The sequence below is a fragment of the Procambarus clarkii genome, chromosome 71 (assembly GCF_040958095.1).
Source record: "Procambarus clarkii isolate CNS0578487 chromosome 71, FALCON_Pclarkii_2.0, whole genome shotgun sequence".
Lineage (NCBI taxonomy): Eukaryota > Metazoa > Arthropoda > Malacostraca > Decapoda > Cambaridae > Procambarus > Procambarus clarkii.
In genome coordinates this window covers 1,449,161-1,472,914 of record NC_091220.1, presented here as the reverse complement: position 1 = coordinate 1,472,914, position 23,754 = coordinate 1,449,161, and positions in this window count along the sequence as shown.

The window sequence follows — 23,754 nt, the reverse complement described above, 5'->3', positions numbered from 1 at the left end:
TTATACAACCTTAGAACACTTTCCCACCAGGAGATTCGAACCCTTGCCAGCACAGAAGCCTTACAGCAACTGGCATAACTGGTACGTCTTTAACCCACTGCACCACAGCTCAGACCCTTAAAAGAGATGGTATCTTCGGAGTATTTCACTTCCAAAGATCACCATCTCCCAAGGGCAACGAGAGCATAGTGAGGGGCACTCACGTTATTTTATCAAATTCCTGTTAATATGGGAGAACTCTGTTTCTATGCTTAATGCACAACTTGCCTAAACACGCAAAAGAGATTATACAACCTTAAACACTTTCCCACCAGGAGATTCGAACCCTAGCCAGCAGAGAAGCCTTACAGCAACTGGCATAACTGGTACGTCTTTAACCCACTGTACCAGAGCTCAGACCCTTAAAGGAGATGGTAACTTCGGAGTATTTCACCTCCAAAGATCACCATCTCCCAAGGGCAACGAGAGCATAGTGAGGGGCTACTAACGTTCTTTCATCAAATTCCTGTTAATATGGGAGAACTCTGTGTCTATGCTTAATGCACAACTTGCCTAAACACGCACGAGAGATTATACAACCTTAGAACACTTTCCCACCAGGAGATTCGAACCCTAGCCAGCACAGAAGCCTTACAGCAACTGGCATAACTGGTATGCCTTTAACCCACTGCACCACAGCTCAGACCCTTAAAAGAGATGGTAACTTCGGAGTATTTCACTTCCAAAGATCACCATCTCCGAAAGGGCAACGAGAGCATAGTGAGGGGCACTCACGTTCTTTCATCAAATTCCTGTTAATATGGGAGAACTCTGTTTCTATGCTCAATGCACAACTTGCCTAAACATGCAAGAGAGACTATACAACCTTAGAACACTTTCCCACCATGAGATTCGAACCCTAGCCAGCACAGAAGCCTTACAGCAACTGGCATAACTGGTATGCCTTTAACCCACTGCACCACAGCTCAGACCCTTAAAAGAGATGGTAATTTTGGAGTATTTCTCCTCCAAAGATCACCATCTCCCAAGGGCAACGAGAGCATAGTGAGGAGCTACTCATGTTCTTTCATCAAATTCCTGTTAATCTGGGAGAACTCTGTTTCTATGCTTTATGCACAACTTGCCTAAACACGCAAGAGAGATTATACAACCTTAGAACACTTTCCCACCAGGAGATTTGAACCCTAGCCAGCACAGAAGCCTTACAGCAACTGGCATAACTGGTACGCCTTTAACCCATTGCATCACAGCTCAGACCCATAAAAGAGATGGTAACTTCGGAGTATTTCACCTGCAAAGATCACCATCTCCCAAAAGCAACTAGAGCATAGTGAGGAGCTACTCACGTTCTTTCATCAAATTCCTATTAATATGGGAGAACTCTGTGTCTATGCTTAATGCACAACTTGCTTAAACACGCAAGAGAGATTATTCAACCTTAAAACACTTTCCCACCAGGAGATTCGAACCCTAGCCAGCACAGAAGCCTTACAGCAACTGGCATAACTGGTACGCCTTTAGCCTACTGCACCACAGCTCAGACCCTTAAAAGAGATGGTAACTTCGGAGTATTTCACCTTCAAAGATCACCATCTCCCAAGGGCAACTAGAGCATAGTGAGAGGCTAATCACGTTCTTTCATCAAATTCCTGTTAATATGGGAGAACTCTTGTGTCTATGCTAAATGCACAACTTGCCTAAACACGCATGAGAGAATATACAACCTTAGAACACTTTCCCACCACGAGATTCGAACCCTAGCCAGCACAGAAGCCTTACAGCAACTGGCAAGCCTTTAACCTACTGCACCACAGCTCAGACCCTTAAAAGAGATGGTAACTTCGGAGTATTTCACTTCCAAAGATCACCATCTCCCAAGGGCAACGAGAGCATAGTGAGGGGCACTCACGTTATTTTATCAAATTCCTGTTAATATGGGAGAACTCTGTTTCTATGCTTAATGCACAACTTGCCTAAACACGCAAAAGAGATTATACAACCTTAGAACACTTTCCCACCAGGAGATTCGAACCCTAGCCAGCAGAGAAGCCTTACAGCAACTGGCATAACTGGTACGTCTTTAACCCACTGTACCAGAGCTCAGACCCTTAAAAGAGATGGTAACTTCGGAGTATTTCACCTCCAAAGATCACCATCTCCCAAGGGCAACGAGAGCATAGTGAGGGGCTACTCACGTTCTTTCATCAAATTCCTGTTAATATGGGAGAACTCTGTTTCTATGCTTAATGCACAACTTGCCTAAACACGCAAAAGAGATTATACAACCTTAGAACACTTTCCCACCAGGAGATTCGAACCCTAGCCAGCAGAGAAACCTTACAGCAACTGGCATAACTGGTATGTCTTTAACCCACTGTACCACAGCTCAGACCCTTAAAAGAGATGGTAACTTCGGAGTATTTCACCTCCAAAGATCACCATCTCCCAAGGGCAACGAGAGCATAGTGAGGGGCTACTAACGTTCTTTCATCAAATTCCTGTTAATATGGGAGAACTCTGTGTCTATGCTTAATGCACAACTTGCCTAAACACGCACGAGAGATTATACAACCTTAGAATACTTTCCCATCAGGAGATTCGAACTCTAGCCAGCACAGAAGCCTTACAGCAACTGGCAAACTGGTACGCCTTTAACCCACTGCACCACAGCTCAGACCCTTAAAAGAGATGGTAACTTCGGAGTATTTCACTTCCAAAGATCACCATCTCCCAAGGGCAACGAGAGCATAGTGAGGGGCACTCACGTTCTTTCATCAAATTCCTGTTAATATGGGAGAACTCTGTTTCTATGCTTTATGCACAACTTGCCTAAACACGCAAGAGAGATTATACAACCTTAGAACACTTTCTCACCAGGAGATTTGAACCCTAGCCAGCACAGAAGCCTTACAGCAACTGGCATAACTGGTACGCCTTTAACCCATTGCATCACAGCTCAGACCCATAAAAGAGATGGTAACTTCGGAGTATTTCACCTGCAAAGATCACCATCTCCCAAAAGCAACTAGAGCATAGTGAGGAGCTACTCACGTTCTTTCATCAAATTCCTATTAATATGGGAGAACTCTGTGTCTATGCTTAATGCACAACTTGCTTAAACACGCAAGAGAGATTATTCAACCTTAAAACACTTTCCCACCAGGAGATTCGAACCCTAGCCAGCACAGAAGCCTTACAGCAACTGGCATAACTGGTACGCCTTTAGCCTACTGCACCACAGCTCAGACCCTTAAAAGAGATGGTAACTTCGGAGTATTTCACCTTCAAAGATCACCATCTCCTAAGGGCAACTAGAGCATAGTGAGAGGCTAATCATGTTCTTTCATCAAATTCCTGTTAATATGGGAGAACTCTTGTGTCTACGCTTAATTATATCACATGAGAGATTATACAACCTTAGAACACTTTCCCACCAGGAGATTCGAACCCTTGCCAGCACAGAAGCCTTACAGCAACTGGCATAACTGGTACGTCTTTAACCCACTGCACCACAGCTCAGACCCTTAAAAGAGATGGTATCTTCGGAGTATTTCACTTCCAAAGATCACCATCTCCCAAGGGCAACGAGAGCATAGTGAGGGGCACTCACGTTATTTTATCAAATTCCTGTTAATATGGGAGAACTCTGTTTCTATGCTTAATGCACAACTTGCCTAAACACGCAAAAGAGATTATACAACCTTAAACACTTTCCCACCAGGAGATTCGAACCCTAGCCAGCAGAGAAGCCTTACAGCAACTGGCATAACTGGTACGTCTTTAACCCACTGTACCAGAGCTCAGACCCTTAAAAGAGATGGTAACTTCGGAGTATTTCACCTCCAAAGATCACCATCTCCCAAGGGCAACGAGAGCATAGTGAGGGGCTACTAACGTTCTTTCATCAAATTCCTGTTAATATGGGAGAACTCTGTGTCTATGCTTAATGCACAACTTGCCTAAACACGCACGAGAGATTATACAACCTTAGAACACTTTCCCACCAGGAGATTCGAACCCTAGCCAGCACAGAAGCCTTACAGCAACTGGCATAACTGGTATGCCTTTAACCCACTGCACCACAGCTCAGACCCTTAAAAGAGATGGTAACTTCGGAGTATTTCACTTCCAAAGATCACCATCTCCGAAAGGGCAACGAGAGCATAGTGAGGGGCACTCACGTTCTTTCATCAAATTCCTGTTAATATGGGAGAACTCTGTTTCTATGCTCAATGCACAACTTGCCTAAACATGCAAGAGAGACTATACAACCTTAGAACACTTTCCCACCATGAGATTCGAACCCTAGCCAGCACAGAAGCCTTACAGCAACTGGCATAACTGGTATGCCTTTAACCCACTGCACCACAGCTCAGACCCTTAAAAGAGATGGTAATTTTGGAGTATTTCTCCTCCAAAGATCACCATCTCCCAAGGGCAACGAGAGCATAGTGAGGAGCTACTCATGTTCTTTCATCAAATTCCTGTTAATCTGGGAGAACTCTGTTTCTATGCTTTATGCACAACTTGCCTAAACACGCAAGAGAGATTATACAACCTTAGAACACTTTCCCACCAGGAGATTTGAACCCTAGCCAGCACAGAAGCCTTACAGCAACTGGCATAACTGGTACGCCTTTAACCCATTGCATCACAGCTCAGACCCATAAAAGAGATGGTAACTTCGGAGTATTTCACCTGCAAAGATCACCATCTCCCAAAAGCAACTAGAGCATAGTGAGGAGCTACTCACGTTCTTTCATCAAATTCCTATTAATATGGGAGAACTCTGTGTCTATGCTTAATGCACAACTTGCTTAAACACGCAAGAGAGATTATTCAACCTTAAAACACTTTCCCACCAGGAGATTCGAACCCTAGCCAGCACAGAAGCCTTACAGCAACTGGCATAACTGGTACGCCTTTAGCCTACTGCACCACAGCTCAGACCCTTAAAAGAGATGGTAACTTCGGAGTATTTCACCTTCAAAGATCACCATCTCCCAAGGGCAACTAGAGCATAGTGAGAGGCTAATCACGTTCTTTCATCAAATTCCTGTTAATATGGGAGAACTCTTGTGTCTATGCTAAATGCACAACTTGCCTAAACACGCATGAGAGAATATACAACCTTAGAACACTTTCCCACCACGAGATTCGAACCCTAGCCAGCACAGAAGCCTTACAGCAACTGGCAAGCCTTTAACCTACTGCACCACAGCTCAGACCCTTAAAAGAGATGGTAACTTCGGAGTATTTCACTTCCAAAGATCACCATCTCCCAAGGGCAACGAGAGCATAGTGAGGGGCACTCACGTTATTTTATCAAATTCCTGTTAATATGGGAGAACTCTGTTTCTATGCTTAATGCACAACTTGCCTAAACACGCAAAAGAGATTATACAACCTTAGAACACTTTCCCACCAGGAGATTCGAACCCTAGCCAGCAGAGAAGCCTTACAGCAACTGGCATAACTGGTACGTCTTTAACCCACTGTACCAGAGCTCAGACCCTTAAAAGAGATGGTAACTTCGGAGTATTTCACCTCCAAAGATCACCATCTCCCAAGGGCAACGAGAGCATAGTGAGGGGCTACTCACGTTCTTTCATCAAATTCCTGTTAATATGGGAGAACTCTGTTTCTATGCTTAATGCACAACTTGCCTAAACACGCAAAAGAGATTATACAACCTTAGAACACTTTCCCACCAGGAGATTCGAACCCTAGCCAGCAGAGAAACCTTACAGCAACTGGCATAACTGGTATGTCTTTAACCCACTGTACCACAGCTCAGACCCTTAAAAGAGATGGTAACTTCGGAGTATTTCACCTCCAAAGATCACCATCTCCCAAGGGCAACGAGAGCATAGTGAGGGGCTACTAACGTTCTTTCATCAAATTCCTGTTAATATGGGAGAACTCTGTGTCTATGCTTAATGCACAACTTGCCTAAACACGCACGAGAGATTATACAACCTTAGAATACTTTCCCATCAGGAGATTCGAACTCTAGCCAGCACAGAAGCCTTACAGCAACTGGCAAACTGGTACGCCTTTAACCCACTGCACCACAGCTCAGACCCTTAAAAGAGATGGTAACTTCGGAGTATTTCACTTCCAAAGATCACCATCTCCCAAGGGCAACGAGAGCATAGTGAGGGGCACTCACGTTCTTTCATCAAATTCCTGTTAATATGGGAGAACTCTGTTTCTATGCTTTATGCACAACTTGCCTAAACACGCAAGAGAGATTATACAACCTTAGAACACTTTCTCACCAGGAGATTTGAACCCTAGCCAGCACAGAAGCCTTACAGCAACTGGCATAACTGGTACGCCTTTAACCCATTGCATCACAGCTCAGACCCATAAAAGAGATGGTAACTTCGGAGTATTTCACCTGCAAAGATCACCATCTCCCAAAAGCAACTAGAGCATAGTGAGGAGCTACTCACGTTCTTTCATCAAATTCCTATTAATATGGGAGAACTCTGTGTCTATGCTTAATGCACAACTTGCTTAAACACGCAAGAGAGATTATTCAACCTTAAAACACTTTCCCACCAGGAGATTCGAACCCTAGCCAGCACAGAAGCCTTACAGCAACTGGCATAACTGGTACGCCTTTAGCCTACTGCACCACAGCTCAGACCCTTAAAAGAGATGGTAACTTCGGAGTATTTCACCTTCAAAGATCACCATCTCCCAAGGGCAACTAGAGCATAGTGAGAGGCTAATCACGTTCTTTCATCAAATTCCTGTTAATATGGGAGAACTCTTGTGTCTATGCTAAATGCACAACTTGCCTAAACACGCATGAGAGACTATACAACCTTAGAACACTTTCCCACCAGGAGATTCGAACCCTAGCCAGCACAGAAGCCTTACAGCAACTGGCATAACTGGTATGCCTTTAACCCACTGCACCACAGCTCAGACCCTTAAAAGAGATGGTAACTTCGGAGTATTTCACTTCCAAAGATCACCATCTCCGAAAGGGCAACGAGAGCATAGTGAGGGGCACTCACGTTCTTTCATCAAATTCCTGTTAATATGGGAGAACTCTGTTTCTATGCTCAATGCACAACTTGCCTAAACATGCAAGAGAGACTATACAACCTTAGAACACTTTCCCACCATGAGATTCGAACCCTAGCCAGCACAGAAGCCTTACAGCAACTGGCATAACTGGTATGCCTTTAACCCACTGCACCACAGCTCAGACCCTTAAAAGAGATAATAATTTCGGAGTATTTCTCCTCCAAAGATCACCATCTCCCAAGGGCAACGAGAGCATAGTGAGGAGCTACTCATGTTCTTTCATCAAATTCCTGTTAATCTGGGAGAACTCTGTGTCTATGCTTAATGCACAACTTGCCTAAACACGCACGAGAGATTATACAACCTTAGAATACTTTCCCACCAGGAGATTCGAACTCTAGCCAGCACAGAAGCCTTACAGCAACTGGCAAACTGGTACGCCTTTATCCTACTGCACCACAGCTCAGACCCTAAATAGAGATGGTAACTTCGGAATATTTCACCTCCAGAGATCACTACCTCCCAAGGGCAACTAGAGCATAGTGAGAGGCTAGTCACATTCTTTCATGAAATTCCTGTTAATATGGGAGAACTCTATGTCTATGCTTAATGCACAACTTGCCTAAACACGCAAGAGAGATTATACAACCTTAGAACACTTTCCCACCAGGAGATTCGAACCCTAGCCAGCACAGAAGCCTTACAGCAACTGGCAAACTGGTACGCCTTTAACCCACAGCACGTCAGCTCAGACCCTTAAAAGAGATGGTAACTTCGGATTATTTCACCACTAAAGATCACCATCTCCCAAGGGCAACGAGAGCATAGTGAGAGCCTACTCACCTTCTTTCATCAAATTCCTGTTGATATGGGAGAACTCTGTGTCTATGCTTAATGCACAACTTGCTTAAACACGCAAGAGAGATTATTCAACTTCAAAACACTTTCCCACCACGAGATTCGAACCCTAGCCAGCACAGAAGCCTTAGAGCAACTGGCAAGCCTTTAACCTACTGCACCACAGCTCAGACCCTTAAAAGAGATGGTAACTTCGGAGTATTTCACCTCCAAAGATCACCATCTCCCAAGGGCAACTAGAGCATAGTGAGGGGCACTCACGTTCATTCATCAAATTCCTGGTAATATGGGAGAACTCTGTTTCTATGCTCAATGCAGAACTTGCCTAAACATGCAAGAGAGATTATACAACCTTAGAACACTTTCCCACTAGGAAATTCGAACTCTAGCCAGCACAGAAGCCTTACAGCAACTGGCAAACTGGTACGCCTTTATCCTACTGCATCACAGCTCAGACCCTTAAAAGAGATGGTAACTTCGGAGTATTTCACCTCCAGAGATCACCACCTCCCAAGGGCAACTAGAGCATAGTGAGGGGCTACTCACATTTTTTCATCAAATTCCTGTTAATATGGGAGAACTCTGTGTCTATGCTTAATGCACAACTTGCCTAAACAGGCAAGAGAGATTATACAACCTTAGAACACTTTCCCACCAGGAGATTCGAACCCTAGCCAGCACAGAAGCCTTACAGCAACTGGCATAACTGGTACGCCTTTAGCCCACTGCACCACAGCTCAGACCCTTAAAAGAGATGGTAACTTCGGAGTATTTCACCTTCAAAGATCACCATCTCCCAAGGGCAACTAGAGCATAGTGAGAGGCTAATCACGTTTTTTCATTAAATTCCTGTTAATATGGGAGAACTCTTGTGTCTATGCTTAATGCACAACTTGCCTAAATACACAAGAGAGATTATACAACCTTAGAACACTTTCCCACCAGGAGATTCGAACCCTTGCCAGCACAGAAGCCTTACAGCAACTGGCATAACTGGTACGTCTTTAACCCACTGCACCACAGCTCAGACCCTTAAAAGAGATGGTAACTTCGGAGTATTTCACTTCCAAAGATCACCATCTCCCAAGGGCAACGAGAGCATAGTGAGGGGCTACTCACGTTTTTTCATTAAATTCCTGTTAATATGGGAGAACTCTGTGTCTATGCTTAATGCAGAACTTGCCTAAACACGCACGAGAGATTATACAACCTTAGAACACTTTCCCACCACGAGATTCGAACCCTAGCCAGCACAGAAGCCTTACAGCAACTGGCAAGCCTTTAACCTACTGCACCACAGTTCAGACCCTTAAAAGAGATGGTAACTTCGGAGTATTTCACCTCCAAAGATCACCATCTCCCAAGGGCAACTAGAGCATAGTGAGGGGCTACTCATTTTCTTTCATCAAATTCCTGTTAATATGGGAGAACTCTGTGTCTATGCTTAATGCACAATATGCCTAAACACGCAAGAGAGATTATACAACCTTAGAACACTTTCCCACCAGGAGATTCGAACCCTAGCCCGCACAGAAGCCTTACAGCAACTGGCATAACTGGTATGCCTTTAACCCACTGCAGAAAAGCTCAGACCCTTAAAAGAGATGGTAACTTCGGAGTATTTCACTTCCAAAGATCTCCATCTCCCAAGGGCAACGAGAGCATAGTGAGGGGCACTCACGTTCATTCATCAAATTCCTGTTAATATGGGAGAACTCTGTTTCTATGCTCAATGCACAACTTGCCTAAACACGCACGAGAGATTATACAACCTTAGAACACTTTCCCACCACGAGATTCGAACCCTAGCCAGCACAGAAGCCTTACAGCAACTGGTATAACTGGTATGCCTTTAACCCTCTGCACCACAGCTCAGACTCTTAAAAGAGATGGTAACTTCGGAGTATTTCTCCTCCAAAGATCACCATCTCCCAAGGGCAACGAGAGCATAGTGAGGAGCTACTCACGTTCTTTCATCAATTTCCTATTAATATGGGAGAACTCTGTGTCTATGCTTAATGCACAACTTGCCTAAACACGCAAGAAAGATTATTCAACCTTAGAACACTTTCCCACTAGGAAATTCGAACTCTAGCAAGCACAGAAGCCTTACAGCAACTGGCAAACTGGTACACCTTTATCCTACTGCATCACAGCTCAGACCCTTAAAAGAGATGGTAACTTCGGAGTATTTCACCTCCAGAGATCACCACCTCCCAAGGGCAACTAGAGCATAGTGAGAGGCTACTCACATTCTTTCATCAAATTCATGTTAATATGGGAGAACTCTGTGTCTATGCTTAATGCACAACTTGCCTAAACAGGCAAGAGAGATTATACAACCTTAGAACACTTTCCCACCAGGAGATTCGAACCCTAGCCAGCACAGAAGCCTTACAGCAACTGGCATAACTGGTACGCCTTTAGCCCACTGCACTACAGCTCAGACCCTTAAAAGAGATGGTAACTTCGGAGTATTTCACCTTCAAAGATCACCATCTCCCAAGGGCAACTAGAGCATAGTGAGAGGCTAATCACGTTCTTTCATCAAATTCCTGTTAATATGGGAGAACTCTTGTGTCTATGCTTAATGTACAACTTGCCTAAATACACAAGAGAGATTATACAACCTTAGAACACTTTCCCACCAGGAGATTCGAACCCTAGCCAACACAGAAGCATTACAGCAACTGGCATAACTGGTACGCCTTTAACCCATTGCATCACAGCTCAGACCCATAAAAGAGATGGTAACTTCGGAGTATTTCACCTGCAAAGATCACCATCTCCCAAAAGCAACTAAAGCATAGTGAGGAGCTACTCATGTTCTTTCATCAAATTCCTGTTAATATGGGAGAACTCTGTGTCTATGCTTAATGCACAACTTGCCTAAACACGCAAGAGAGATTATACAACCTTAGAACATTTTCCCACCAGGAGATTCGATCCTTAGCCAGCACTTAAGCCTTACAGCAACTGTCATAACTGGTACGCCTTTAACCCACTGCACCACAGCTCAGACCCTTAAAAGAGATGGTAACTTCGGAGTATTTCACCTCTAAAGATCACCATCTCCCAAGGGCAACGAGAGCATAGAGAGAGCCTACTCACGTTCTTTCATCAAATTCCTGTTGATATGGGAGAACTCTGTGTCTATGCTTAATGCACAACTTGCCTAAACACGCAAGAAAGATTATACAACCTTAGAACACTTTCCCACCAGGAGATTCGAACCCTAGCCAGCACAGAAGCCTTACAGCAACTGGCATAACTGGTACGCCTTTAGCCTACTGCACCACAGCTCAGACCCTTAAAAAATGTGGTAATTTCGGAGTATTTCACCTTCAAAGATCACCATCTCCCAAAAGCAACTAGAGCATAGTGAGGGGCTAATCACGTTCTTTCATCAAATTCCTGTTAATATGGGAGAACTCTGTGTCTATGCTTAATGCAAAACTTGCCTAAACATGCAAGAGAGATTATACAACACTAGAACACTTTCCCACCAGGAGATTCGAACCCTAGCTAGCACAGAAGCCTTACAGCAACTGGCATAACTGGTACGCCTTTAGCCCACTGCACCACATCTCAGACCCTTAAAATAGATGGTAACTTCGGAGTATTTCACCTTCAAAGATCACCATCTTCCAAGGGCAATGAGAGCATAGTGAGGGGCACTCACGTTCTTTCATCAAATTCCTGTTAATATGGGAGAACTCTGTTTCTATGCTTAATGCACAACTTGCCTAAACACGCAAGAGAGATTATACAACCTTAGAACACTTTCCCACCAGGAGATTTGAACCCTAGCCAGCACAGAAGCCTTACAGCAACTGGCATAACTGGTACGCCTTTAACCCATTGCATCACAGCTCAGACCCATAAAAGAGATGGTAACTTCGGAGTATTTCACCTGCAAAGATCACCATCTCCCAAAAGCAACTAGAGCTTAGTGAGGAGCTACTCACGTTCTTTCATCAAATTCCTATTGATATGGGAGAACTCTGTGTCTATGCTTAATGCACAACTTGCCTAAACACGCACGAGAGATTATACAACCTTAGAACACTTTCCCACCACGAGATTCGAACCCTAGCCAGCACAGAAGCCTTACAGCAACTGGCAAGCCTTTAATCTACTGCACCACAGCTCAGACCCTTAAACGAGATGGTAACTTAGGAGTATTTCACCTCCAAAGATAACCATCTCCCAAGGGCAACTAGAGCATAGTGATGGGCTACTCACTTTCTTTCATCAAATTCCTGTTGATATGGGAGAACTCTGTGTCTATGCTTAATACACAACTTGCTTAAACACGCAAGAGAGATTATGCAACCTTAGAACACTTTCCCACCAGGAGATTCGAACCCTAGCGAGCACAGAAGTCTTACAGCAACTGGCATAACTGGTATGCCTTTAACCCACTGCAGAACAGCTCAGACCCTTAAAAGAGATGGTAACTTCGAAGTATTTCACTTCCAAAGATCACCATCTCCCAAGGGCAACGAGAGCATAGTGAGGGGCACTCACGTTCTTTCATCAAATTCCTTTTAATATGGGAGAACTCTGTTTCTATGCTCAATGCACAACTTGCCTAAACATGCAAGAGAGATTATAAAACTTTAGAACACTTTCCTACCAGGAGATTCGAACCCTAGCCAGCACAGAAGCCTTACAGCAACTGGTATAACTGGTATGCCTTTAACCCACTGCACCACAGCTCAGACCTTTAAAAGAGATGGTAACTTCGGAGTATTTCACCTTCAAAGATCACCATCTCCCAAGGGCAACTAGAGCATTGTGATTGGCTAATCACATTCTTTCATCAAATTCCTGTTAATATGGGAGAACTCTGTGTCTATGCTTAATGCACAACTTGCTTAAACATGCAAGAGAGATTGTACAACATTAGAACACTTTCCCACCAGGAGATTCGAACCCTAGCCAGCACAGAAGCCTTACAGCAACTGGCATAACTGGTACGCCTTTAGCCCACTGCCCCACAGCTCAGACCCTTAAAAGAGATGGTAACTTCGGAGTATTTCACCTCTAAAGATCACCATCTCCCAAGGGCAACGAGAGCATAGTGAGAGCCTACTCACGTTCTTTCATCAAGTTCCTGTTGATATGGGAGAACTCTGTGTCTATGCTTAATGCACAACTTGCCTAAACACGCAAGAAAGATTATACAACCTTAGAACACTTTCCCACCAGGAGATTCGAACCCTAGCCAGCACAGAAGCCTTACAGCAACTGGCATAACTGGTACGCCTTTAGCCCACTGCACCACAGCTCAGACCCTTAAAAAATGTGGTAATTTCGGAGTATTTCACCTTCAAAGATCACCATCTCCCAAGAGCAACTAGAGCATAGTGAGGGGCTAATCACATTCTTTCATCAAATTCCTGTTAATATGGGAGAACTCTGTGTCTATGCTTAATGCAAAACTTGCCTAAACATGCAAGAGAGATTATACAACACTAGAACACTTTCCCACCAGGAGATTCGAACCCTAGCCAGCACATAAGCCTTACAGCAACTGGCATAACTGGTACGCCTTTAGCCCACTGCACCACATCTCAGACCCTTAAAATAGATGGTAACTTCGGAGTATTTCACCTTCAAAGATCACCATCTTCCAAGGGCAATGAGAGCATAGTGAGGGGCACTCACGTTCTTTCATCAAATTCCTGTTAATATGGGAGAACTCTGTTTCTATGCTTAATGCACAACTTGCCTAAACACGCAAGAGAGATTATACAACCTTAGAACACTTTCCCACCAGGAGATTCGAACCCTAGCCAGAAGAGAAGCCTTACAGCAACTGGCATAACTGGTATGCCTTTAACCCACTGCACCACAGCTCAGACCCTTAAAAGAGATGGTAACTTCGGAGTATTTCACCTCCAAAGATCACCATCTCCCAAGGGCAACGAGAGCATAGTGAGGGGCTACTCACGTTCTTTCATCAAATTCCTGTTAATATGGGAGAACTCTGTGTCTATGCTTAATGCACAACTTGCCTAAACACGCACGAGAGATTATACAACCTTAGAACACTTTCCCACCACGAGATTCGAACCCTAGCCAGCACAGAAGCCTTACAGCAACTGGCAAGCCTTTAACCCTTAAACTGCGCAACGCGCCTGCAGGCTCACGTCTGGTTTGCGCAACGCGCCTCCAGGTATTTGTATTTTTCACGTTCCATTCAAAACTCCCGCGGCTACATGGGGTTCACATCAGCTTCCTCAGGGCTCTTGTAAACAGACGCCATCTTTAAAAAAAATCGTGGTCCACATTCCCGGGTGTGGGAGCCTCAGTAGTGTGTGAGCAACCAAGGCTGGCGCTCACAGCATGAGCGCACAGCACTGCTGTTCAGCATGTGACCACAGCATCGCCTAATAATGTCAAAATATATATATAACTTGTATTATTTAGCTATGATAGTGTTATATTAGAGCCTGAGTGTGATAATGACTGGGTACAATGTTCAAATCTCAGTGATTCAATGCTGTTCACGATGTTCACAGCGCTAGCCACAGCACCACAGCATTATTTCGCTCATCTAGGAATCTTCAAATGATTTCTTAGGTTCCTTTTCAAAATAAACATGTGGTCAATTATTAATTTACAGGAATTAGTAACCAGGATTGTGATAATAGCAGGATTGTGGTTATAATTAGCGTTGTGCGTAGTATTGTGGAAGGAGGAATTTTGATGAGAGAGGGAGGGCGAGAATTGAGGTAGCCTCATTGTGTGTGTGTGGCTGCCACTCTTGTTTTGCTCACCATACTAGCTTAGTGGTTCGCTATGGGCAACACATATGTACATGGGTATATATAGTGTGTGTATATAGTGTAAGAACAGCAACAGGAGAATGTTGAGAGGAGCTATTTTGGTGAGGGAGGTGACGTAATCGTAGCAACGTCTGTGTGATTTTTCATGCAGTGTATGGTGGCCACTGTACTGTTTGGACACAATTCCAGCTTACTTGCATAGTTCTGGTAAATAAAACATGTAGATAGGTATATAGACCATGTGTAATAAGAACTATAACAATATGGTGGGAGGAGCAATGTTGGCGAGTAAGATGTTGGAGTGAGGGAGAATGGCTGGGTGTGGCTGCTCTCACTCAGGGTGTTCTGAATGTGTTCATGGCCAAATGCTCCTATTGGCCCATACGAGGCAGCTGCTTTTGGCCCATACGAGGCAGCTGCTATTGGCCCATACGAGGCAGCTGCTATTGGCCCAAACGAGGCAGCTGCTATTGGCCCAAACGAGGCAGCTGCTATTGGCCCAAACGAGGCAGCTGCTATTGGCCCAAACGAGGCAGCTGCTATTGGCCCAAACGAGGCAGCTGCTATTAGCCTACACGAGGCAGCTGCTATTGGCCCAAACGAGGCAGCTGCTATTGGCCCATACGAGGCAGCTGCTATTGGCCCAAACGAGGCAGCTGCTATTGACCCATACGAGGCAGCTGCTATTGGTCCATACGGGACAGCTGATATTGGCCCATACGAGGCAGCTGATATTGGCCCATACGAGGCAGCTGCTATTGGCCCATACGAAGCAGCTGCTACGCGGTGTTCTGAATGTGTTGATGGTGAATGTATATAGTGTGTGACAGTGTATAGTGTGTAAATAGATTGTATATATACACAAATTAGCATGATACATAGTAAATATGTGCTGCATATGTGTACACAAGTTTCATGCACGTAACACAGTGTCTACGGACAGTACAGATGTTGTACTGCGATATTATAGTGGACGTGTTCATTATACATTGGATTGGCACATAAAAGCAATGAAAATGTATTTGGAAAGGTGCGCAAAAAATGAACGAAAATATATTCGCGGCAACTCGCGCGCCCCGCCCCGAGCGCCCCACCGCCCCCGAGAGCTTGCGGCACGGGCGCACGGGGAATGATGACGTCACGCCCCAACTTCCGGACCCCATAGCAGCCAAAGTAAGTACAATTTCGACGTTTTTTTTACATACCCATACTGAGGGAAGGGTTTTTGACACTTTAAAAAGAAAAAAGAATTTTTTCCAGAGAATTTATTTCCTGCGCACTGCGGGGGTGTCACATTTGGAGGCAACGCAGTTAAGGGGTTAATCTACTGCACCACAGCTCAGACCCTTAAAAGAGATGGTAACTTAGGAGTATTTCACCTCCAAAGATAACCATCTCCCAAGGGCAACTAGAGCATAGTGATGGGCTACTCACTTTCTTTCATCAAATTCCTGTTGATATGGGAGAACTCTGTGTCTATGCTTAATACACAACTTGCCTAAACACGCAAGAGAGATTATAAAACTTTAGAACACTTTCCCACCAGGAGATTCGAACCCTAGCCAGCACAGAAGCCTTACAGCAACTGGTATAACTGGTATGCCTTTAACCCACTGCACCACAGCTCAGACTCTTAAAAGAGATGGTAACTTCGGAGTATTTCACCTCCAAAGATCACCATCTCCCAAAGGCAACTAGAGCATAGTGAGGAGCTACTCACTGTTCTTTCATCAAATTCCTATTAATATGGGAGAACTCTGTGTCTATGCTTAATGCACAACTTGCCTAAACACTGCAAGAGAGATTATACAACCTTAGAACACTTTCCCACTAGGAGATTCGAACTCTAGCCAGCACAGTAAGCCTTACAGCAACTGGCATAACTGGTACGCCTTTAATCCTACTGCACCACAGCTCAGGACCCTTAAAAGAGATGGTAACTTCGGAGTATTTCACCTCTAAAGATCACCATCTCCCAAGGGCAACGAGAGCATAGAGAGAGCCTACTCACGTCCTTTCATCAAATTCCTGTTGATATGGGAGAACTCTGTGTCTATGCTTAATGCACAACTTGCCTAAACACGCAAGAAAGATTATACAACCTTAGAACACTTTCCCACCAGGAGATTCGAACCCTAGCCAGCACAGAAGCCTTACAGCAACTGGCATAACTGGTACGCCTTTAGCCTACTGCACCACAGCTCAGACCCTTAAAAAATGTGGTAATTTCGGAGTATTTCACCTTCAAAGATCACCATCTCCCAAAAGCAACTAGAGCATAGTGAGGGGCTAATCACGTTCTTTCATCAAATTCCTGTTAATATGGGAGAACTCTGTGTCTATGCTTAATGCAAAACTTGCCTAAACATGCAAGAGAGATTATACAACACTAGAACACTTTCCCACCAGGAGATTCGAACCCTAGCTAGCACAGAAGCCTTACAGCAACTGGCATAACTGGTACGCCTTTAGCCCACTGCACCACATCTCAGACCCTTAAAATAGATGGTAACTTCGGAGTATTTCACCTTCAAAGATCACCATCTTCCAAGGGCAATGAGAGCATAGTGAGGGGCACTCACGTTCTTTCATCAAATTCCTGTTAATATGGGAGAACTCTGTTTCTATGCTTAATGCACAACTTGCCTAAACACGCAAGAGAGATTATACAACCTTAGAACACTTTCCCACCAGGAGATTTGAACCCTAGCCAGCACAGAAGCCTTACAGCAACTGGCATAACTGGTACGCCTTTAACCCATTGCATCACAGCTCAGACCCATAAAAGAGATGGTAACTTCGGAGTATTTCACCTGCAAAGATCACCATCTCCCAAAAGCAACTAGAGCTTAGTGAGGAGCTACTCACGTTCTTTCATCAAATTCCTATTGATATGGGAGAACTCTGTGTCTATGCTTAATGCACAACTTGCCTAAACACGCACGAGAGATTATACAACCTTAGAACACTTTCCCACCACGAGATTCGAACCCTAGCCAGCACAGAAGCCTTACAGCAACTGGCAAGCCTTTAATCTACTGCACCACAGCTCAGACCTTTAAACGAGATGGTAACTTAGGAGTATTTCACCTCCAAAGATAACCATCTCCCAAGGGCAACTAGAGCATAGTGATGGGCTACTCACTTTCTTTCATCAAATTCCTGTTGATATGGGAGAACTCTGTGTCTATGCTTAATACACAACTTGCTTAAACACGCAAGAGAGATTATGCAACCTTAGAACACTTTCCCACCAGGAGATTCGAACCCTAGCGAGCACAGAAGTCTTACAGCAACTGGCATAACTGGTATGCCTTTAACCCACTGCAGAACAGCTCAGACCCTTAAAAGAGATGGTAACTTCGAAGTATTTCACTTCCAAAGATCACCATCTCCCAAGGGCAACGAGAGCATAGTGAGGGGCACTCACGTTCTTTCATCAAATTCCTTTTAATATGTGAGAACTCTGTTTCTATGCTCAATGCACAACTTGCCTAAACATGCAAGAGAGATTATAAAACTTTAGAACACTTTCCTACCAGGAGATTCGAACCCTAGCCAGCACAGAAGCCTTACAGCAACTGGTATAACTGGTATGCCTTTAACCCACTGCACCACAGCTCAGACCTTTAAAAGAGATGGTAACTTCGGAGTATTTCACCTTCAAAGATCACCATCTCCCAAGGGCAACTAGAGCATTGTGATTGGCTAATCACATTCTTTCATCAAATTCCTGTTAATATGGGAGAACTCTGTGTCTATGCTTAATGCACAACTTGCTTAAACATGCAAGAGAGATTGTACAACATTAGAACACTTTCCCACCAGGAGATTCGAACCCTAGCCAGCACAGAAGCCTTACAGCAACTGGCATAACTGGTACGCCTTTAGCCCACTGCCCCACAGCTCAGACCCTTAAAAGAGATGGTAACTTCGGAGTATTTCACCTCTAAAGATCACCATCTCCCAAGGGCAACGAGAGCATAGTGAGAGCCTACTCACGTTCTTTCATCAAGTTCCTGTTGATATGGGAGAACTCTGTGTCTATGCTTAATGCACAACTTGCCTAAACACGCAAGAAAGATTATACAACCTTAGAACACTTTCCCACCAGGAGATTCGAACCCTAGCCAGCACAGAAGCCTTACAGCAACTGGCATAACTGGTACGCCTTTAGCCCACTGCACCACAGCTCAGACCCTTAAAAAATGTGGTAATTTCGGAGTATTTCACCTTCAAAGATCACCATCTCCCAAGAGCAACTAGAGCATAGTGAGGGGCTAATCACATTCTTTCATCAAATTCCTGTTAATATGGGAGAACTCTGTGTCTATGCTTAATGCAAAACTTGCCTAAACATGCAAGAGAGATTATACAACACTAGAACACTTTCCCACCAGGAGATTCGAACCCTAGCCAGCACATAAGCCTTACAGCAACTGGCATAACTGGTACGCCTTTAGCCCACTGCACCACATCTCAGACCCTTAAAATAGATGGTAACTTCGGAGTATTTCACCTTCAAAGATCACCATCTTCCAAGGGCAATGAGAGCATAGTGAGGGGCACTCACGTTCTTTCATCAAATTCCTGTTAATATGGGAGAACTCTGTTTCTATGCTTAATGCACAACTTGCCTAAACACGCAAGAGAGATTATACAACCTTAGAACACTTTCCCACCAGGAGATTCGAACCCTAGCCAGAAGAGAAGCCTTACAGCAACTGGCATAACTGGTATGCCTTTAACCCACTGCACCACAGCTCAGACCCTTAAAAGAGATGGTAACTTCGGAGTATTTCACCTCCAAAGATCACCATCTCCCAAGGGCAACGAGAGCATAGTGAGGGGCTACTCACGTTCTTTCATCAAATTCCTGTTAATATGGGAGAACTCTGTGTCTATGCTTAATGCACAACTTGCCTAAACACGCACGAGAGATTATACAACCTTAGAACACTTTCCCACCACGAGATTCGAACCCTAGCCAGCACAGAAGCCTTACAGCAACTGGCAAGCCTTTAATCTACTGCACCACAGCTCAGACCCTTAAAAGAGATGGTAACTTAGGAGTATTTCACCTCCAAAGATAACCATCTCCCAAGGGCAACTAGAGCATAGTGATGGGCTACTCACTTTCTTTCATCAAATTCCTGTTGATATGGGAGAACTCTGTGTCTATGCTTAATACACAACTTGCCTAAACACGCAAGAGAGATTATAAAACTTTAGAACACTTTCCCACCAGGAGATTCGAACCCTAGCCAGCACAGAAGCCTTACAGCAACTGGTATAACTGGTATGCCTTTAACCCACTGCACCACAGCTCAGACTCTTAAAAGAGATGGTAACTTCGGAGTATTTCTCCTCCAAAGATCACCATCTCCCAAGGGCAACGAGAGCATAGTGAGGAGCTACTCACGTTCTTTCATCAAATTCCTATTAATATGGGAGAACTCTGTGTCTATGCTTAATGCACAACTTGCCAAAACATGCAAGAGAGATTATACAACCTTAGAACACTTTCCCACTAGGAAATTCGAACTCTAGCCAGCACAGAAGCCTTACAGCAACTGGCAAACTGGTACGCCTTTATCCTACTGCACCACAGCTCGGACCTTTAAAAGAGATGGTAACTTCGGAGTATTTCACCTTCAAAGATCACCATCTCCCAAGGGCAACTAGAGCATTGTGATTGGCTAATCACATTCTTTCATCAAATTCCTGTTAATATGGGAGAACTCTGTGTCTATGCTTAATGCACAACTTGCTTAAACATGCAAGAGAGATTGTACAACATTAGAACACTTTCCCACCAGGAGATTCGAACCCTAGCCAGCACAGAAGCCTTACAGCAACTGGCATAACTGGTACGCCTTTAGCCTACTGCCCCACAGCTCAGACCCTTAAAAGAGATGGTAACTTCGGAGTATTTCACTTCCAAAGATCACCATCTCCCAAGGGCAACGAGAGCATAGTGAGGGGCACTCACGTTCTTTTATCAAATTCCTGTTAATATGGGAGAACTCTGTTTCTATGCTTAATGCACAACTTGCCTAAACTCGCAAAAGAGATTATACAACCTTAGAACACTTTCCCACCAGGAGATTCAAACCCTAGCCAGCAGAGAAGCCTTACAGCAACTGGCATAACTGGTACGTCTTTAACCCACTGTACCACAGCTCAGACCCTTAAAAGAGATGGTAACTTCGGAGTATTTCACCTCCAAAGATCACCATCTCCCAAGGGCAACGAGAGCATAGAGAGGGGCTACTCACGTTCTTTCATCAAATTCCTGTTAATATGGGAGAACTCTGTTTCTATGCTTAATGCACAACTTGCCTAAACACGCAAAAGAGATTATACAACCTTAGAACACTTTCCCACCAGGAGATTCGAACCCTAGCCAGCAGAGAAGCCTTACAGCAACTGGCATAACTGGTATGTCTTTAACCCACTTTACCACAGCTCAGACCCTTAAAAGAGATGGTAACTTCGGAGTATTTCACCTCCAAAGATCACCATCTCCCAAGGGCAACGAGAGCATAGTGAGGGGCTACTAACGTTCTTTCATCAAATTCCTGTTAATATGGGAGAACTCTGTGTCTATGCTTAATGCACAAATTGCCTAAACACGCAAGTGAGATTATACAACCTTAGAACACTTTCCCACCAGGAGATTCGAACCCTAGCCAGCACAGAAGCCTTACAGCAACTGGCAAACTGGTACGCCTTTATCCTACTGCACCACAGCTCAGACCCTTAATAGAGATGGTAACTTCGGAATATTTCACCTCCAGAGATCACCACCTCCCAAGGGCAACTAGAGCATAGTGAGGGGCTAGTCACATTCTTTCATCAAATTCCTGTTAATATGGGAGAACTCTATGTCTATGCTTAATGCACAACTTGCCTAAACACACAAGAGAGATTATACAACCTTAGAACACTTTCCCACCAGGAAATTCGAACCCTAGCCAGCACAGATGCCTTACAGCAACTGGCATAACTGGTACGCCTTTAACCCACTGCACCACAGATCAGACCCTTAAAAGAGATGGTAACTTCGGAGTATTTCACTTTCAAAGATCACCATCTCCCACGGGCAACGAGAGCATAGTGAGGGGCACTCACGTTCTTTCATCAAATTCCTGTTAATATGGGAGAACTCTGTTTCTCTGCTTTATGCACAACTTGCCTAAACACGCAAGAGAGATTATACAACCTTAGAACACTTTCCACCAGGAGATTTGAACCCTAGCCAGCACAGAAGCCTTACAGCAACTGGCATAACTGGTACGCCTTTAACCCATTGCATCACAGCTCAGACCCATAAAAGAGATGGTAACTTCGGAGTATTTCACCTGCAAAGATCACCATCTCCCAAAAGCAACTAGAGCATAGTGAGGAGCTACTCATGTTCTTTCATCAAATTCCTGTTAATATGGGAGAACTCTGTGTCTATGCTTAATGCACAACTTGCCTAAACACGCAAGAGAGATTATACAACCTTAGAACAATATCCCACCAGGAGATTCGAACCCTAGCCAGCACAGAAGCCTTACAGCAACTGGCATAACTGGTACGCCTATAACCCACAGCACCACAGCTCAGACCCTTAAAAGAGATGGTAACTTCGGAGTATTTCACCTCTAAAGATCACCATCTCCCAAGGGCAACGAGAGCATAGTGAGAGCCTACTCACGTTCTTTCATCAAATTCCTGTTGATATGGGAGAACTCTGTGTCTATGCTTAATGCACAACTTGCCTAAACATGCAAGAGAGATTATACAACCTTAGAATACTTTCCCACCAGGAGATTCGAACCCTAGCCAGCACAGAAGCCTTACAGCAATTGGCATAACTGGTACGCCTTTAGCCCACTGCACCACAGCTCAGACCCTTAAAAGAGATGGTAACTTCGGAGTATTTCACCTTCAAAGATCACCATCTCCCAAGGGCAACTAGAGCATAGTGAGAGGCTAATCACGTTCTTTCATCAAATTCCTGTTAACATGGGAGAACTCTTGTGTCTATGCTTAATGCACAACTTGCCTAAACACGCAAGAGAGATTATACAACCTTAGAATACTTTCCCACCAGGAGATTCGAACCCTAGCCAGCACAGAAGCCTTACAGCAACTGGCATAACTGGTATGCCTTTAACCCACTGCACCACAGCTCAGACCCTTAAAAGAGATGGTAACTTCGGAGTATTTCACTTCCAAAGATCACCATCTCCCAAGGGCAATGAGAGCATAGTGAGGGGCACTCAGGTTCTTTCATCAAATTCCTGTTAACACTTTCGCTCACCCCGCGCGCCACCCCTCGACAGGGCGATATGGGCCCCAGCGTGTCACGGAAGCGCGCGTTAATTCCGAAAAGTGTATACTCTCTTCAACTTTGTCACCTCAATTCTCCTTCTACGAGAATAAATTTGGTATCATTGTGTTCGCAATAAAATTCTCTACAGCACTAAATGCATATAGACTCCAAAAGCCCGGCTAATTACCCGCAGCAAACAGAGAAAGTGCGAACGAGTTACCCGGGAGCGCGCAAACGGGATAAAATGTTTTCACTATTTTCACTCTGGTCACCTCAATTTCTGTCCTAGGTCTTTCATTTTGGTCTCAATGGGTTCGTAATAAAATTCTCTAGAGGAACATTAGCATATAAAAAAAAACACCTGGTCACGCTCCAACCGCCGACGAGTTGAAGACGGGCCATGCGTTAGCCGTGAGTGAGCGCTCAGAGGCCTTCCTACTACACTCCCAATTCCCACCCTTTTCAAGCCTTTCTTTCGCAATTTTCTTCCTGGAAGGGCCTTGTTCATGATTACTATCCATCGTGGAGTAAGCGTAGATAGTTTCTAAAGCCGCAGTAAGAAATATAGCCACGGAAAATAGCCGAAATGTTCACACGTTTGAGATGCGAGGGGAGACGACATTGGTCACAACAGTGGAGCAAAGACAATGGGCCCACGGCGTGTGCCAAGCCGCCTGAGGGCCACGAGGCTCAACAAAGGAAATGGGAAGACATCGGCGCACATTTTAA